Below are 7,691 nucleotides of genomic sequence, written 5' to 3'. Positions count from 1 at the left end.
AAGTATAGTACTCAGCACAGCACTAATCTCACTGGGGGATAAAATGAAGTATGAGGTTTGATTCCTGCCACAAGGAGTCTACAATGTAGTTGGGGAGGTAAGATACACAGCCAGATAACTGTGGTGAGCAGAGTTTGTAGGAATGTAACTCTGCAGGGGTAATTCAGCACTGCCACAGTGACAAATGTGCTTATGTCTATGTGTTGTTCCTGGGAGTGCAGAACTCATAAAAAAACAGGGACAGGTAAGGGAGCAGGAGTTGGAAAATAATAGATTTCATTTCAGCCTCAGAACAGTCTTTGGCCACTGTCTCTTATTGATGTAGAGGAGAGGCCTAGGATATCTCCTGAAGAAGCTTAACTTCAAATATACTTTGTGATACGCAGGAGTCTGAAGGGATCTGGAAATAGCTGTTTATCCTCAGTCTGACTTCTCATGAGCCAGTTTTGACCTCCAGTGGCCTCAAGGATAAGGAATTCAATATTTTTGCTACTTTCCAAATCACCATCTGTTCTTCTTCTTTTTTCGGGTTGGAGTCTCACTCCGTCGTCCAGGCTGGAGTGCAGTGGCACACTCATGGCCATCCCAGCATCGACCTGCTGGGCTCCAGTGACCCTTCCGCCTCAGCCTTCCAAGTAGCTGAAACTACAGGCATGAGCAACCACGCCTGGCTAATTTTTGATTTATTGTAGAGACAAGGTCTCGCCAAGTTGCCCGGGCTGGTCTCGAACCCGTGGGCTCAGGCAATCCACTTACTTCAGCCTCCCAAAGTGCTGGGATTACAGGCTGAGCCACCGAGCCTGGCCACCATCTGCTTTTCTAACTTCATGTCTGACCTTGACTTCACTCACGATACTGCTTCTCTTATCTTGACTTGGATTTTTAAATCTTATCCTTCTGGTATTTTACTCTTTTCTCATCCTTGGTTTAGAGATGGGCCACTAGCATCTGAGAACCTGTTCTGGTTCTGCCTTGCTACAGACCTACAAAATTGTTATTGAGCAAGAGGACTCATATTTGAAGTCAATGCTATGGCATCGAGTTTTTGAGAAAAGAAAAGCTTTTTATTGTAGGTCAACCGACAAGGAGACACGAGTCTAGCCCAAATCTGTCTCCCTGTGTTGCTTCAAGACAAGACTTTTATTAGAAAATGTTTGGCAGGGAGAAGGGGGTGTGATTTCTAAGATTAGTAGAATAATATGGTGGAAAGAAAGAGGAGGTCTGGAAAGTCGTCAGGCATGTGCAGTTATCTCTTCATGCTTCCTCATGGGCCCCATGTGCAAATTTTGGGGCAGTTAGTATAAAACAAGAGTTGGAAATTTGGGCTGTGGCATCAGCAAGCTTGTTCTGTGGAAACTCTAGTTGGCCATATTAGTTTCAACTGATTTTAGTCAGTTTCATTATCTTGCAAGTGAAGGGAGTTTCAGTGTTTTAATAAGTTGTTTCTTTTTAAATTTGCCATCCTACAAACTCTCAAACCCGCGGGCTCAGGCAATCTACTCACTTCAGCCTCCCAAAGGCGCGGGATTACAGCCTGAGCCACTGAGCCTGGCTAAATGGCTTGTTTTCACCGCAAGATTTCGATCTCTCAACTCCTGAGTCTTGGCTAGAATGTTGAGGTGGGGATGGTGACAGGGGACCACTTGGAGCCTGCTGTATTTTTAGTATGTTAAGAAAAATTACCCCAACTCTGTAAATAAGGCAAGGAGGTAATTCCAGTTTCATCCTGAAGCATTGATCAACAGGTTTACTCATGGATTGTTTAATTTTCTTTCTTTCTTTTTTTTTTTGAGTTAGAGTCTCACTCTGTCACCCAGACTGGAGTGCAGTGGCCGCTCCTGGCCACCGCAGCCTCGACCCACTGGGCTCTGGTGATCCTTCCGCCTCAACCTTCCAAGTAGCTGGAGCTACAGGTGCACGCTACCACGCCCGGCTAATTTTTTATTTATTGTAGAGATGAGGTCTTGCCAAGTTGCCCAGGTGGGTCTCGAACCCGCGGGTTCAGGCAATCTACTCACCTCAGCCTCCCAAAGGCGCGGGATTACAGGCTGAGCCACTGAGCCCGGCTGATTGTTTAATTTTCTAAGAACATATTTTATTTTGATATCTATGAGCAAAATGCAGCAGCAAGGCTCTGTGAAGTCACATGGGAAGGTCAAGTTTTTGTCTGATAGAGATGAAACTGTTTCTTCATCGTCCACACAGGGCTCAAGCCCAGCTGTGTTGGTTTAACCTAACCTTCCTAAATCTCCTTTTCTCCTCCCCACAGGACCTATGACAGTCAAGTTTTTGTTTTTCTCATTTCCCCATTTATGCCATCCACATTCCTAGCATCATGCTTTTTCTTCTCACCAGTGGACTTAGGAGCTCAGAGTTAGAGGCAACCAGGTAAAGCACAAACCATTTACATTGTATCGCTACTACCATAAACTCCCAGACAGATTGTCAGGGACACACGAATTGTACTACACGTGGAATGGGATTCGAGTCAGTTTTATTTGAATCTCAAAAGTTATTGAACCTCAGTTGGCATCTGGGTTTCATACGAAATCTCACTTCCTTCCTTGCCCTCCCTTTAAATCTGTAAGATTGATTTCTATTATAGTAGAAGAGGGTTTTGTTTAAAGACATAAAGGTAATTTGACTTTGATTAAAAAAAGGTTTATGGCCTTTCAGCTTTTTATTTTGTATAAATTGATCATTCATGTAAAAATGAGAACTCATCATTGCTGTAGACAATAGTGATGAAAAGCTGTCCCTGGTTAATGACAGTGGAGATTTCTGTACTGGGGGCTTCATTCTTTCCCACAAAGTTAAATGATTACTGTCTCCTTCCTATGCTCAACACCTCACAGACCGATTCTCCAATGTCATGTATTCAGAAGGGCAATGTTTCCTATAGAACCTTGTAGGGAAGTAGGCTCTGGTTGAAATATGTCATTTTCACTGGCATTCAAAGATTCTTTCTCTATTTGGAATGCTCAAGACAAAAGGAAGATAGAGGCTAGCCCACACTTCTGAAGTGAAGGAGTCTGAGTTTCACCTCTCAGGATTCTGTAAGATAGAGATATAGATGCAGAACAGCTGTGTTGCTAGGTAGGTGGATATTTCTGCCTGGGACTTGAATTTGAGGGAATGATGGAAACGGTTCAAGATCAGTTAAAGGTGATATGTGGCTGGGTGCGGCAGAGGGTGGTGTGGTGGCTGGGTAGGTGACTTTGTCCAGCAACTGGTCGGTGGTGAATGTTCAGAGGCAGCTGTGTGAATTGTAGCAATGGAGAATGTCCATAGGTGGCGTTTCCAGTGGTGGCAGCCTACGCAGATCATTTTTGTGAAAGGCTCTTGGCCGTGCCTTGCCACTCTTGGTTCCTGTTCCATCTAGGCTCTCTGGGCTTCTCTTTTATTTTATGAGCTATCAGATACCTTTTTTAAAAATTCCTTTTCTGCTTAGGTTAAGAGCCCTAACTTTTACAGTGGCCTTGACATCTTTATTCCTTAGGCTGTAGACCAGGGGACTCAGCGCGGATATCACAATGGTGTAGAACACAGAGACGATTTTATTATAGGCCGAGGCACTTTCAGGGTTGGGTTGAATATATACAAAGAACACAGACCCATAGGAGAGGCAGGGAGTGGTGAGGTGGAGGCACAGGTGGAAAAAACTTTGTGTTGGGCATCCAGGGACCTCATCCTGCAGATTGTGACTGGGATGTAAGGGTAAAAGACCAAGAGGACCGAGATGGAGGGGACAGTGACTAAAACAGGGAAGGCGAAAAGGATGACATCGGCCGCCATGATGTCTGAGCAGGCCAGTTGGAGGATGATGGGATGGATGTCACAGAAGTAGTGATCGATGATGTTGGGATGGCAGTAGGGCAAGATGAAGGCACTGCCTGTCTGTACAGCTGAAGTGAGCACCCCCACAGCAAGGTGGCCGCCACCAGCTGGACACACAAGAGTTTGGACATGATGGTGTGCTGGAGGAGAGGGTAGCAGTTGGTTACGACTCAATCATAGACCATGATGGCCAGGAGCAGACACTCCCCTGTGCCATGGAGGGTCACGAGGCCATCTAGACCACACTGCCCGTCAAGGAGATGGATGGTCAGTGGTGAGGAAGCGAATCAGCAGCAGCCTGAGGGTAGCACGGAGGAGCTGCAGAAGTTAAGGAAGGCGAGCACTCTTAGGAGGAGCATGCTCAGGGCAGAGCTGTTGCAGGTCAGATCTATCACGCCCACATTGCCTACCAGTGTCATGGAGTAGATCAGATGGCAAAAAGACATTGTTTTTGGTTTGTCTAATCTGTGCGGCCCAGCAGGACGACTCTTGACGCTGTGGTATGATTCTGCCCTAATGCCAAACCTCTGGTGTGTTTTTAATACGACAATGAACAAGAGCAAGAGAAACAAGAATACTGACATTCTTGTCAAACAGGTAGCCTTCAATGTCTTCTACTACTGAAGTGCTGCATTTATCCCTGAGTGATGGACTGCTTCCCAAATCCTGGATCAGTTCCATCATGTCACACTCATGCTTGTGCGTTAAGGGCTCTCTGTCCCCTTAGGATAATGTCTTTATTCATATTTTTCTCCAATTAGCAAAGTTGTGGTAAAATGTATAGAACATGGAACATAAAATATACCATGGAAGCAGTTTAAAAAAATTTTTTAGAAACAGGGTCTTTTTATGTTGCCCAGATTTGAGTGCAGTGGTTATCATATCACCCTATAGTCTTGGACTTCTGGGCTCAAGTGATCCTCCTGCCTCAGCCTCCTGAGTAGCTGGGACTACAGGCATGGGACCTTGTGCCTGGCTCTCCATCGTAGCCATTTCTCAGTGTATAGCTCAGTGGTATTAAATACATTCATAATATTGTGCAAACAACACTGCCATCCACCTTCCTAACTCTTTTCTTTCTTTTTTTTTGAATCGGAGTCTCACTTCATCTCCCAGGCTAGAGTGCAGTGGCACACTCATGGCCACCCCAGTGTCGACCTACTGGGCTCCGATGATCCTTCCGCCTCAGCCTTCCAAGTAGCTGGAACTACAGTGTGCGTTACCTCACCCAGCTAATTTTTGATTTATGGTAGAGACGAGGTCTTGCCAAGTTGCCTGGGCTGGTCTCCTGCGGGCTCAGGCAATCCACTTCTCTCAACCTCCCAAAGTGCTGGGATTATAGGCTGAGCCACTGAGCCTGGCCAACTCTATTCATCTTGTAAAACCGAAACTCTTTTCCCATTAAACAACAACTTTTCATTCCCTCTTCTCCACAGTTGCTTGCAACCACCAGTCCACTTTCTGTCTCTATGATTTTGGCTACTCTAAGTATCTCATATAAGTGGAATCATGCGGTATTTGCCTTTCTGTATTTGGCTTATTTCACTTAGCATAATGTCCTCAAGTTTCATCCATACTATAGCGTGTATCAGAATGTCCTTTGTTTTTTAAGGCTGACTACTCTCCCACTACATGGATACACCACATTTTGCTTACCCTTCATTCATCGAGGAATACAAGGGTTGCTTCCACATTTTATCTACTCTGAATGTGTAGATTCTTTAGCCTGCCAGATGTCTTCCATTACACCTCTGTGCCACCCTGTTTCAGTTTATCCTCTGGCAATGCTGAACAACGTTCTTCTGCAAACAAACCATGGTCTGTGCCCCTTCATATTCTATATTTTCTTCTTTTGGTCTCTCCAAGTTCAACTTAGAGCTCTGTCCCTATCTTCTCTCCTCTGAATTTCTTTTTTTTTTTTTTTTTTGAGTTGGAGTCTCACTCTGTCGCCCAGACTGGAGTGCAGTGGCTGCTCCCGGCCACCGCAGCCTCGACCTGCTGGGCTCCGGCGATCCTTCCGCCTCAGCCTTCCAAGTAGCTGGAACTACAGTTGCGCACTACCACGCCCGGCTGATTTTTTTGATCTATTGTAGAGATGAGGTCTCGCCAAGTTGCCCAGGCGGGTCTCGAACCCGCGGGCTCAGGCAATCCACTCACCTCAGCCTCCCAAAGGCGCGGGATTACAGGCTGAGCCACCGAGCCCAGTTTTCTCCTCTGAATTTCATAGATATTCCTTTCATTAAATTAATGGCACTATATTTTAACATGAAAAACTGTCCATTCATCTTTTCTACTGAATTTTCTCACTCCTAGTAGGAGGAGAGCTACTTATTACCTCAAAAATTTGTGCCCTAGTGCCTACCACAGTCCCTGGTGTCAATGAATGCATATACATGAATTATCAATGAGATAGGACAGTCTCCCTTGCCCAGGGAATGACAACTTGATCCTTTCGGCTGTTTTGGCTAAAATTTCTAGCCATTTTTGACCCATTCCCCCTCCTCACTCCCCATGAAATCTGTCGGTAATTATATTGGCTCTACCTGCAAAATAGGTAATAATTTCCCACCCACTGGAAGACACCTTATATCTTGCTTGGATTCTTGCAATTGCTCTGAATTGGTACCTGCTTCCTTACTGGGAGCACAGCAGCCAGAGTGATTGTGTTAACACAAAGAAAAAAGTCAAACCTTCACCATGGCCTCCAAGCCCTACTCTGTACACTTGGCCACGACCCTGCTCCTCTGTTCTGCCTCTGGGTTCTCTCTTCCCACTCTTCACGCTTGCTTACTCTGCTTTAGCTACACGAGCCTCCTTGATCCGCTGAGGACATGCCAGGTGTGATTTCAGGATATCTGTGCTATGTCCTCTCCTCAAGACAGTCTTGCTCCAGTTAGCCATATGGCCCCTTCCCTTATCTCCTTTAAGCTTTGGCTCCAATGTCATCTGTTTCTAAGCCTTCCCTAATCATCCTGTTGAAAACCAAACTCTCTCCCACTCCAGCACTCACGGTCCCTCTTCTCTGTTTAATTTTTCGTCTCATAGCCCTTATTTTTTTCTAACATGCTATATATACACGACTTGTTAATTTTGTGTATAGTTTCTGTCCTAACGTTAGAAGCCAACGACCATAAAGACACGCATTTTTATCTGTTTTGCTTGTTGCTCTATCTTCAGTGACTAGCACATAGTAGGCCTTCAATAAACAGCTGTTGAATGGTTAAGTGAAAGCTATAAAGGAGATACAAAATCTCTTTGAAGCAAAACAGGCTGCAAAGAGGAAAATTGCTATCCAGATGGGTAAGTTCAGAATTTCATTTGTCTAAATCATGTGATAAAAATTGGAGAAATGGGATAGAGTAGAATTTGAAACATGATACACTGGGTTGTGAAATCTGGGGCCTGTGGTTGCTTGTTGTCATAGCAGCAGAACCCAGCTGTAGAGGGGGAAGTCAGTTTGTTAACATGCAAGGTAGGCTGAATCCTCCAGGGCAGAGCATCCATGTTTCCCTTTACCAGTCTAGAATTTTGTTCCAAATCTCTGAATTCACAACCCTGGTCCTGAATCTCTGACAACCTTAAATTTACAACTTCAAATACTGTGGAAGCTTTGGTATGATTCTTTTTGGATGAACGTATGCTTCATACTCTTTATTGGTAATTTTGTGTAAAATCTATTTATATAGACACACATTTTTATAACAATTTAATATGAATTTGAATACATACATATTGAATATGTATACTAAAAGTATTTGAAACATTTAAGAGGATCTGCTTAATTTGACTTGAAATATTGAAGATGATTAGCTAAGTTGAATTAACTAAATGTATGTTTGATTTGACTCTGGTAA

General features: G+C 44.4%; 1 pseudogene; it reads right to left on the bottom strand.

Annotated features, from left to right (window-relative positions):
* Positions 1-2,698: 2,698 nt before the first annotated feature.
* LOC103257797 lies at positions 2,699-4,521 on the bottom strand (annotated as a pseudogene).
* Positions 4,522-7,691: the final 3,170 nt, after the last annotated feature.

This window comes from Carlito syrichta, unplaced genomic scaffold, assembly GCF_000164805.1.
Source record: "Carlito syrichta isolate Samal-C Ts95f unplaced genomic scaffold, Tarsius_syrichta-2.0.1 Scaffold301866, whole genome shotgun sequence".
Classification (NCBI taxonomy): Eukaryota; Metazoa; Chordata; class Mammalia; order Primates; family Tarsiidae; genus Carlito; species Carlito syrichta.
This window is presented reverse-complemented; position numbering and strand designations above follow the sequence as displayed.